Below are 12,495 nucleotides of genomic sequence, written 5' to 3' on the forward strand. Positions count from 1 at the left end.
GCCTCAACAATTTAGAAGCACTCGAGATAAAAAAAATCCCTTAAAGTCAATAAAATCAATTTACTAAATAAACAATTAGATTTAACAAACAGCCCATTTTAAATATATTTCCATTTCCTGCACCTATGTTTACCCCCTCTCTCCTACCTAAGTCTTCCACCCCCACCAAAGTTGATGTTCTCTCTCCCTCTTCCAGCTTAACTATAAGTACCCATACACCTCTGTAATTAATTTAATATGTTTTTATTAACCCTGATGAAGGTTCGGGCTGAACTGAAACCGGTTGGTTATAAATATATACAATAAAGTGGTATTTAAACAAAGTTATTTTATTTTAATTATTATAAAAAATTATTTATTACACTACTCCGGTCAGCAATCGTTTTACAGGTGACGGCTGGCGGATATGCATACCGAGGCAATACAGGGTAGACTATCCATTAATATTGATTACGTAATTTATTTTATCTTGGATACGAAAAATCTTTACTTCGAAAGGGGTAGTTTTTTTAGGCTCTAGGATGTGGTCACGTGCAACCAGTCAACCTTGTGCAAAGTTTCTGCCAGCTACAGGGTCCGACCACTCTAATGGTGGGAGGGGGTTGGGGTGGTTATGCAAACAGTAGGGACAGCCCCAATAATCTGATTCATGAATTACTGGCTGATTCAGTGGCGAGAAAACAATTTGTTCCGGCCGCGCGGCTTATTTGGACAATTCAACGGGTGTAATCGTCAAAATGACAGTTCGGGCAAATATTACTAATCCTAGAAATTAATTAGTGAATGTAACACGTGAGTAAAACCACACGATGGAAATAAATCAAATTGTTCAGTCACCAGGTTCCAGGGTAATTTTATAATATTTATTTTAGGATATTTTTTATTTTATTTTTTTAATAATAACTAATAAATCATCGCTCATTGAAATACTTTTGTCCATAGGAACTTATTTGTCTTTTTTTAAATTTGTTAATTTTTATTAGGTAACCGTTTATCATTACGAAAAAAACCATTGGTTTTGAAACAAATTTGTACGGGACGTATTTGCCTGTATAAGAAATGATTGTAAATAATAAGCACCGGAATACATCAGCCCTCAACCTGAATAATGATTTATGTAAAACACCGAGGGGTGTCTTATCCAAACCATCATAAAAAAAAGACGATTCAAATCAGAATTCACATTTTAATGACATATATTGTTCTGGAATACAGAACGTACAAAAGGGTGTAGCTCATAGGTATTTTATATTTCCTACAGCCTACCCAATTCACAAGAAATAGTTATATGTATTTCAATACAAATGGGTTTTAATACACATAGAAACTGAGACAATCGGAATGTTTTCAGCGATGATTTCAGATTGGAATACATTGTGCATCAGATATAGCAAATGGCGTAAGCGACTGCTGCAGTAGTGGCTAGTACAGTCGGTAGCCAGCAAAAATTAGCCAGCCTTTAGGTTGTCATCATCGGTGACCAGCAATCGGCAGCAGCAAGGACTGGCCAGCCTTTAGGTGATCAACAGTGGTAGCCAGTTTAGTCGGTAACCAGCAGCAAATGGCCAGTCTATGGGTTTTCAGCATCAGTGGCTAATTTATTCGGTAGCCAGCACGAAATTTCCAGCCTCTAGGTTGTCAGCATCAGTGGCTAGTACAGTCGGTCACAATGCGTGTGATAGCGACCTTGAAGTTATTTTTACAAGTTTTATTTTAATAAGAGTTTTTTTAATCTACAAAGAAATAGTAAAACGCCCTAAAATATTGCTTTTACCTGATTTATTTCGTACAAATAAATCGCATTATTCGAGATTATTTATTTATTTGTAGCATTAACGTCTTGCTCTTAAAGCTAACCTAATATAACTTAAAGTAACATAGGTGTATAAATAGGTATATATATATATATATTTAAGTATATACAGTAATATAGTAGGACATAAACCATAATATGATAAATGAGGATTGCATAAGTAATAAAGAGCCCTTGTAGGCATGTAAAACAGCAGAGGGTAGAAAACAGAAGTTATGAACACGTATTAATAACAAAGCAAAATGAGATACCACAATTAAAACCACTGTGGGAAGATTAAAAAATATGCTTTTTTGTATGAATTAAAATCTACTATTAAGTCAGAACCCGGAAAAGCGGACTTAGATGTACTAAAAATGTATGGTTTATTAGACGTATTACATGTATATAAAATAAATACATATTATGACAAAAAATATAATGTATGCTTACCGGTGGTGCAACGTCTACATGATGGATCTGAAATCAAAGACAAAATAAGATGAATTTTTGGAATTTTGATGTTGTTTTTACGAATTCACCTCACCCTAGAAGGGTCAAGTGGGTAAAAAAAAATAATACTGAATTTAGAAAAAAATAGCTTAGAGTAAAAAATTTATGTTCATTTTCAGTTGAATGTTTTATTTATTTATATAACTATTGACTGAGCGTCGTCGAGTCATGTTTTAACTGGCATTTAATAACTGCTACATCCACTTTATTATTCCAACAAACCTTAATTTGACTTGATGGTTAACTTTGTCTAGATAGTTGATTGATTTGCGTTCTCGAAAATCTGCCGCATCCATTTTATTATTTAAGCAAGCCTTACTTTGACTTGATGGTTAACCTTGTCTAGATATTTAGACTTTTAGATATTTAGGTTTTGTTTCAAAAAATAATTATATTTGATTTGTGACATTTCTTTTGATATAATGTATAGATCCTTATTTCAGTTAAATAACTTTTTGTTTTGATGTTGTAAATAATTTTTTTATTGTTTTATATTAGAAATTAGAAACATTATTTTTTTGGACCAGAAGTTTTGTGTTCAAGGAACTACTAGTGTTAATGGCAATTGACAGGACACCTATCCTAAGAAAACATATCCGTATCAAAGGCACTTTAAAATCACAAGCGTTTATTTTACATAAATGGAGAAACACTTTGGGGAAATTCCAATATCCACTCGTTTACCAAACCACAATAGACTGTCAAAAGCGAAATAACTGCCTTTGTTCTATGTTTCACTGGGTCTTCGCAAAACTATTGCAGTTTTATTTAAATTTATTTATTTGTATGGAAATTAAAAAAAAAACCGGTCGGTCGGTTTGGAAAGCAAAACCATTGCGTGCGTCTTTGAGCCAAGGGATTTTATATCGGTGATATATTTTTGCTTCATTTCGATATTTTACTCACTAAAAATTTAAAAAATATCATTAAGACCTTCTAATGGAACCGCAAAAACTGTTAAATTAAATATATAAAAGTGACACGTAATTTTTTTTGCACACAATTATTATTATTTCGATAAAATATTTTAATTAAAATGAGATAAAGACGTTATTAATGACATAAGGAAATTTCTCATTAATAAAACTAAACAAAATAATAATACATTGTACACTGTTCCAGGTCTTAAATATAAGTCGGATATTTAATTATGGGTACCATTTCCACTGCCGAAAAGACTATCTAAACTAAGCAATAATAAATAAATAAAATCAGGACGAGGTTAAGATACAGTAGGTTTGAATACGTTTTGTCGTACAAAGAAAATGTTTACTGCTGTTAACAACTGATTTATAATAGATATTGGAACCAATGCAATCTTTATCAACGTAATTAGCGATAATTGTTGAATAAATTATTTATTTAATTATTTGACTGTGTAAAAATAAGCTGACATGGCATAGGCTGCGTATCAGAAGGCTGCGTTTTCGATTTTCGTCGGCGGAATTGGACTATTTTTTTTAGGGAAGATTTTTTTAAATGAAGGTGTTTCAGACTACTAATTATTGCTTATAATAATATTTCAATTCGTATTTTTCTGTAAATGTTTTAAGTGTTGTGCCCCATATAGTCTATCAGAAATATAAAGGTATCATTTTAAATGTTTTTTTGGAATAACTTTCATTAATAACTTTTCATGGTTATAACCATCAATGTAATATATCATTGGTATATATATATAATATATCACCCCACCTTCCTCTTTCCCTTCCCCACTTACCTTCAGCCTCACAACATCCCCCAATTGGGAATGCCATAGTCTCACTGGCTCCAGACGGGAGCAGTTGGGACTCTTGTGAGGTATTCACTATAAAAAAAAAAAAAAAAAATTGAAGAAGACGATAATACTAATAAATCAAAACGAAATATGAAACAGAACGAGACATACAAAAATAAAAAAAGGTAACTTTCTCAACTGGGAATCGAACCCAGTACAACGCCTTTAACCACTCAGCTATTGGAACCTAATTATTATAAGCCATTATTGTCCATCATATTTCTTATCACATATTTAAAAATCAGAATTAAGAATATTATCCTCAACCAATTTTCACATATTTTTGGCAGTTATTTTTTTAATGATTATATATGTCTAGGAAATTATTTGTCACGTATTGGTATATGGGATACATATTGATTTTTCCAAAAGTCTAAATGAATATTATAAACTTCTGTTCGTTATTCTTAGTCTCCGTGCGAATTCATTACAGATTGTTTTCTCATAATCAAATGATTAGAAATTATTAAGAATTCATATGTTTTGAAAAAGATGTAAATATACGGCTGATATAAATACATTTTTTTGCTTCTACATAACATAATTTTAAAGCTTTTGAATTATATTATGATCTGTGTGTACGACTAACATGATACAGGTGTGAGCTCGGTATGGTATCCGAAAGAGTTCAATTAAAATAATGGTAATAGTATGTAAATAACATTCAATAAATAAATATACATTTATATTTATTTATTAAAATAACCAAAACAAAGAAGAATACTCAAAAAAATATCATATTTTGACTGCAACATCGATAGTCCGGTACGTTGGTAGCTGTTTATAAATCCAATCGGAGCGTTGGAGCGATGGAACAAATTTTTAAAATCTTTTATTCTGGGTCGTTTTTGGTCAACGGCAGCTTTTAACTTGTCCATTAACAAATAAAACAAAAAGAATCCTTAATTAAACTGAAGCCATATATTTGCATTCCAATAATTTACTAAATACATCAATGTTCCCAATGGATTAGAATTGTATATTTTTTTGTGAAATTTGTTTGGTAATAATAAATATAAGAATTTATAAATAGTATGTTTTTAAATCACTGATATTTTAGCGACCCTATAACTGTACTTGCACGTGACAAGTGGTCACTCAATGTGACAGCTCTTTATATGAAGTCTGCATTACAACAGTCTCTCTATATTCGCTGAAATTCTTTCTCTCTAAAAGATAAACATCCCCACCGCGACAAACTATCTATATTTGTAGCTGGGTTCTCTTTAACCTTACAATGCTCTCAATGCGGAGTGTTTGTCGATATCTGGCCCAGAAGGCTTTCCGCCTCACGTGCTTTTGCTAGACCAGAGATTCGATAACTTTGTAAAACAAGCATAGAAAAATGCGTATATGAGATATGATTTAAACTGAATAAATTGTGAAATACACAAAATGATCAAATAAAATTTGCTTGTGCATGTCGGGATTAGCCAAGGATCATAACCGTTTAAAAACAGAGGCTGTCAAAAGCCGGAGAAGCAAGGAACTAATATCGACTTGTATTTTAGTTGGTTTAAATAATCTCAATTTTTATTATTTACTGCAAATACATGTATGTATTTGCAGTTATTATATTATTATTATTACTATGCAGGTCCTTCCTATCATGTTATTTGCTATATAAATGTATCTACGTATAAAATAATTACACTTATTACATATTGATGAAATTCAGTTATGTACAATAAATAATGTATATTTTTTAATATTCCCCCAAAAAGGGCGTTAATTAATAAATAAATAAATTTTATTTTATCATTATTGAAGTTACAAGTCAAGCAGCTTTTTGTGTGTTTTGTCTCAATGTTGCGAAGTCCAAAAATTAAAACGTAAGTTATAAAAACATTATTATAATAGTTTTATAATAGGTATGTACTAGATATAAAATGTAAAATTGTAAAAAGTGAAATATATTACAAACAATATCCATATTTATAACTGCTCACAAGCTTTTGACAGTTAACCCTTTAGCGCCCGCGGAAACCATATGGTATCCGAAATAGTGATGTTACTTTTGTCGTCGCCATCTTTAAACGTCTGGTGGGAGGTTTGTTGTGATTGGTCCCATCAGTATCAGAGGTGTGTGAAGACATCTGACTCAACGGGCAAGTCATTTTTGACGCTAGTGAAGTGTGAATAAGAGTCAATTTCTCTTTACAAAGTTGTGTACCCGAAAACGCGGACCTGAAATTTGCTTATGCATATATTTTTTTAAATTATATATTTTTCGAAATATCTATTAAATAGTATGGTCACAATAAGTTGATATATGATTTTTTTACAATAATATATTTAAATTGTGGTGTGTAAACAGAAAATGGTCTCAAAGTATCATAACACCTTATGGTATTGGTGGTCGGTAACGTTAGCAAAAAGCATTTGCTTCGTAAATGTAATATTTTTATTTCACCTTTTGAAGCATTTCGACACGATAAATGAAAACACCAATGTAGCCGATAATATACCAAATATATTTATCCAACCACCCGACTAAAATATTCTGCGAAATAAGGATTCTTCGGATGAAGTCAAAAGAAGGCTGTCTGGATAAAACAAATGGAGTATGTACTTCTAATAAGTTGGTTCGACAACACTGTTGTCACGATTGCTTCTAAGAGTAATGGAATTTTTTCCTACCGAAATATTTCAACGGTTTTTTGGTTATTTATGGTTTGTTTATTATTATTGATTAAATCTATTTTCAAGTGTCGCTTCCAGATTGCATTGCTCAAAACAATGAAAATATAGGTGGAACTGATCTAACAGACAAAGGTGTCTCAAATTATCGAATAAACATCAGCAGTAAGAAATAATATAGGGTAGTTTATGCATGGAGACTGAATATTGCAGACGACTCGTGGTTTATGTAGAGAAAAAATTAAAATGAATTATCAAATATGACATTTTGAAGAAAACTCGCTCATAAATTTATCTAACACGTTTTGATATACCTTCTGTATATCCCAGAAGAAAGACATTGAGAGTTCTTTTATACGTGTGATTCGACCGAATGGATCACCTTGTTGTTCCACGTCGATGTGCTAGAAACTCTTTCAAACCTTTTATTAGAACGGTGTGCAAAAAATATCGATTGCGTATTGCTTGTTTTGCCAAGTACCACACAAAACAAAAAAAAATAATGGAAAACCATTAAGGTTATATTAATAAATAACGATATTATTTTAAGCGGTTAGAATATTGTGTAAAGCTTGAAAGTATATATTGTTTTAAAAGTCGATTTAAGATTACTACGCTATTAATTTGTTACCATTTTTAGGCCAATTACGCCCAGCGATACCATATGGTAGCTCACATTGTTGTAGTTTAACATAAATTGTGTATTTTCACTTAGGTCTAATTAATCCAAAAAATAATAAAAGAATAACTTGATTTAATTTTTTTTTAAAACCAGGCAGTAATGGGATAAAACACTTTTTTAGTTTCTTTTTGTGAAAACAAGTCATATTTTAAAAACTCATTGATGAAAATAATAATGATGGTACCTTTTAAAACATTTCATGATTTTATTTTGTGTTCAAAAGCAATGAGTAAAACATTTTTTTAGAGTTGAAGAATGTTTGTTAAAATGATAAATACTTTTAAGGCGGCATAAGTTCATAATAAAAACGATTACGTCATATTATTGAAAGAAGTATAAATATGTTTTTATTAAAAAATTGGCACAAACACCAAAATAATTTGAAACAATCCAAAATGCTTTCCAAATATGGAGTCCATATTTTGCGAAATATATAGATCTAATATAGAGAGTACAGAGACGATTTACAAAAATACCAAGAGCTTTGAAAGACAGGCTATACCTACGACGATAGACTCAAAGAACTACGATTACCAACCTTAAAATAAAGAAAAGAGAGGGGTGACTTCTCTGATAGTTCCCATAGCATCCAAAAAACCTTCACCACTAAAAAAATATAAATCAAAGTGGACACTCAAAAAAATCTCTTGCATCAAATCCAAGGAAACAATTAATTACAAATATAATAGTGGATGCATGAAACAAACTTAAACAACATGTCATTGATTCTACTAATATAAAAAAAATGTAAAGCTGGATTGTATGCTTATTTGGAGAGAAGAAAGGATTCACTTATCTAAAAAAAACAACTGAATTACTGTGAAACTTATTTGTGAAATCAGATATGAGCCCATCAGCAGAATGCTGCCTGCTCATTAAATAATAATACTAGTAATTATTCGCATTTGCGTGACCGAGAGCCATGCTTCTATAAAAGTAATCTCCGAGAATGATAAAACGCTAAGGTTATTGTAAACCGCCGTTTGTGGATGGAATAAATGTTGTTTAGTGCGATAAAACTGTTCCTAACCCACTTTGAGACCTATTACGTGAGTATCATTTCTTTTCATCGATCGTAAAAAAATATTTCCACGGAACACGGTATATTTTTGAAACGAATATCGGATATTACTAAAACTCTAAGTTAGATACTGATATTTGATTATATAAAATGATCTTTTCATGATTATTAGTGTTTAATAATATTTTAGAGATTAATATTAGTTGGCAAGAATGGAATGGACTGGATAAATAATATATTTATAAAAAATAAATATTTATTTAAATTGAGAGGTTTACTTTTGTAACTTATATTTAATATTTCGCTACCGGTTTCAATACATACGCATATTGAGTGAGTTTAAGTTATTTATTAAAACGCTAGTTAATGATACGGAAATATCGAAACCAGTATGGCTTAAAAATAATAAAACTTGATGTAAAAATTCCAACAAATTTCCTTAAACGCTTGATAACAACTATAAACTAATGCATAAGCCAATTTGTGCCCATAAATAAATTTGTCGAACCCATAAATCTAGCGCCCTTATCATCTTTTAGCGTGCTATGTGTGTTGTGCGGCAGCATAAATATTCCGATAAAACTCGTAATTAAACTAATAACATAAATAGATAAAAATGGCATTAAAATAAGAATATTTACAATGATCGTTATTTCTATAATATGTTCACATGTTTCCCAATTGCAGAGCATTGATTATCACTTGATTTGATTACTGCATGATGCATTTGATGACGGCCGGCATAGTCCAGTGGTAACGCATTGGACTGCCATTCCGAAGGTCGCGGGTTCGAACCCGGCGTGCACAAATAAATTTTATTTGATTAATTTGTGTTATTTCACAATTAATTAATTAAATAATATATAGTATATTTGCGGCACGTTCCAGAGTGGTAGATACTACCAGTATCGCCCTGGTGTAAGACCACCATTCAGAATTGAAACGTTGCTCCAAATGGCTTTAGCCGTGTTTAGTGACTAGATCTGAATAGCCAGGTACTTCCCCACCTTCCTCTTTCCCTTCCCCACTTACCTTCAGCCTCACAACATCCCCCAATAGGGGATGCCATAGTCTCACTGGCTCCAGACGGGAGCAGTTGGGAATCTTGTGAGGTATTCACTATAAAAAAAAAAAAAAAAAAAACTGCAAAATGCCAAAGTCGCAGTGACATTTCATACAAACCACAACGCATTTGATAAATTGTAATGTATGCCAATGTAGAGTAGAGGCTAGAGTATTATTGTAGCTGGTGAAGGTCGTACACACAGAGGCGGATTTGCCCTTAGGCCTATGTAGGCCCGGGCCTAGGGCGGCCAGATATTAGGGGCGGCCAATCGTGACAAAAAAGTCACAGATGATAACAAGAAATTACTTCCTAAGTACCTAAATATTCTACGTACGAAATAGCGATATGCAAGAGCGTGTTCACACACAGCACACAGCGCGCCCCCACGCCCCGCAGCCACCCTCGCCACACCTATTATGCTCCGTCGCTCGCGTATTTCCAATCCCTACCGTGATTCAGTTGCGCTAGTGACTCAACCGCGTCAGCTATTGTTATGCATAATAGCGTGTTCACACACAGAGCTGATGTGATGCTGTGTGGAGGGTCTTTTTAAGGAAGGGAAGGATAGGAAGTTCTGAAAGGGAAAATGTATGAGGGGTGGGTAGGAATCTGGGAATTAGTGTGTCCAGGAGTGACATACGTATGAATACATCCCTCCAACTGCGGTGCAAGGCGATGGGTCAAGATAGTCCGGCTGGAAAGGTCAAAAGGCCTCCCTCACCCAGTCTCTCTCGACCCGGCCCGCCACGCAGCAGGTGGGCAGACGTATCCGCCGCCAAGACCTGGATAAATCTCACCCCATGAACCATGAATGATAATGGCAGGAAAATTAAAACGGTTTTGACCCTAGGAACTTACTGAAAAGTTTGGATACTCCTGGTCAATATGATGGGTACTGAGAAAGGGGCGGCTACATGGTCTGGGGCCTAGGGCGGTCAAGACTACAAATCCGCCTCTGCGTACACAATAATGATAAGGGATCTTGTAGTAATATTTATTGGAAAGCTGCTATTAAGAAAATAGGGACAATCCTAGTATGGATCGCCTTTTATAGCATCTCGCAAGCATGTTATCTCGCTTGCACTTACACACATTCATAAAAACAACACATAAATGGGAAAGGCGAAAGGCGTGTATATTGCAATCGGCTGTTGGAAATTTCAGCAATTTTAAATTTTACAATGGAAATGGTGGGTATTTATACTGACTATTGAAATGCATCCTTGGTAATAATATTTCTATAAATCCAATCAGCCTTGTCCACTCTCCTGATAACTCTAAATCAGGAGAGTGGAAGATAGATCCTCTTCAGAAATGAAACCTTGCTTGAATTGACTGATATGAATGATCAGAAACTTCCCAACCTCCACTTTATCCATCTACTTTGTCTTCATGCTCTTTTTAGCTTTACAAAAAACCCATATTAAGGAATCTTTATTATAACTCACTCCGAGCAGTTGTAACTCTTATGCGGTACTCAGAAAAAAAATTCCGATAATTTCTGAAAATTGAATCGTATTTATAAAACATATTGAATAAATATGTATGCATAAATTACCTAAACATATATTATTATGAATATAACAATAAGTTAAAAAAATAACAATATTTTGACATAACCTCCTGGGAATGTAAGAAATATAAGAAGTGTAAAAAATATTCAGCTGCCATGTTTTCCGATTAACCATTTCTTTCGATAGCCGAGTAAAGATTTCACTTAAAGGTTAGCATTTAACAAAGTTCAAATAGATTGAAACAGCCGTTTGGGTAAATAAAGGCCAGAGTGAAGGTGATGACTTTCCAAGAACCAAAGATAGAGTACGCAATATAATAGTAAAATAATGATTATACGAATTTATTCACGTCAGAGGCACATCGTTGTTTTATAAATGATGATTATACGAATTCATTCACGTCAGAGGCACATCGTTGTTACATAAATAATGAATTTATGAAATTCATTCACGTCAGAGGCACATCGTTGTTACATAAATAATGAATTTATGAAATTCATTCACATCAGAGGCACATCGTTGTTACATAAATGATGAATTTACGAATTCATTCACTTCAGAGGCACATCGTTGTTTTATAAATGTACAATGGGTATGAGCAGTAACTCAGTAAAGAATAACAGTTTACCGTTTTGATTATCCATTGAAATGTTCTCCATTTTCAAGTGGGTTGACTGATGAATAAAATATAAAAAAAAACAATTCGCTTAGCGATGATAACAATAAAGATTATTAACTATAAAGATTTATTCCGGAGCGTGATGTGACTGTACCCTGTAACTATGTAAAGCCTCAAAGCTCCATAACCGCTATAATTTATTTTCTTGTTATTCTGAAATAAGGGAAAGCAACTTCATCAAAATAATCTCTTCAATGAAACAAGGTATTTACTTGATTTCACTTCAAAAAAACTACTTTTATTTTTTTAATAAAATTTTATTTATCCAGGTTTTTCTTTTACATATTATTGATTTAAAAAAAAATTGTACCAGCTATGAACAAATTCTGCTGTATAATTATTCTAAAGTTTCACTTTCTAAAGGCATTATAAAACTGCGGACACATATTGATAATATTTCTACATAGATCATGATTATTTGTAAAATTCACGCGGCATAGTGATTATCGAAAAAGCTTAAAATTAAAGTAGTTGTCTTTGGATCGATCAATATACGAGTAGTTCAGTAGTATAGTGCTGAAGTATCTTTCATCATGTATTAAATTGAGTAACGCAAGTCTTTTATAAATAGGTCGATCACGCCACCGAGACTAATTCTAGGTTCCCAGTGGCCAAAACATAAAGCATTTTCACAAAACACTCTTTCGAACTTTTTCCGAAGCATTTATGTGAATAATGGGAAAAATGTTTTTTGTACGTACGTTTTTTGGAGGGAATAATAAAATCAAGCGTGAACTCTACTTTTTATTTAAATATGATATCAAAGCCTCATTAAGAGGAAGCTACAAGCCAAAATGTGTATATTCTTGGT

General features: G+C 32.6%; 1 protein-coding gene across 1 annotated transcript in view; it reads right to left on the reverse strand.

The window, feature by feature from the left end:
* Nucleotides 1–12,495, reverse strand: part of Shaw (potassium voltage-gated channel shaker cognate w) — a 502,823-nt gene that overhangs the window by 403,510 nt on the left and 86,818 nt on the right. Inside the window, exon 3 of the mRNA XM_089648338.1 lies at nt 2,246–2,272. The gene's annotated coding sequence lies outside the window, so the exon portion shown is untranslated. The remainder of the gene's footprint in view (nt 1–2,245; nt 2,273–12,495) is intronic.

Source organism: Hesperophylax consimilis, chromosome 1 (assembly GCF_061612785.1).
Source record: "Hesperophylax consimilis isolate HC1 chromosome 1, BYU_Hcon_1.0, whole genome shotgun sequence".
Lineage (NCBI taxonomy): Eukaryota > Metazoa > Arthropoda > Insecta > Trichoptera > Limnephilidae > Hesperophylax > Hesperophylax consimilis.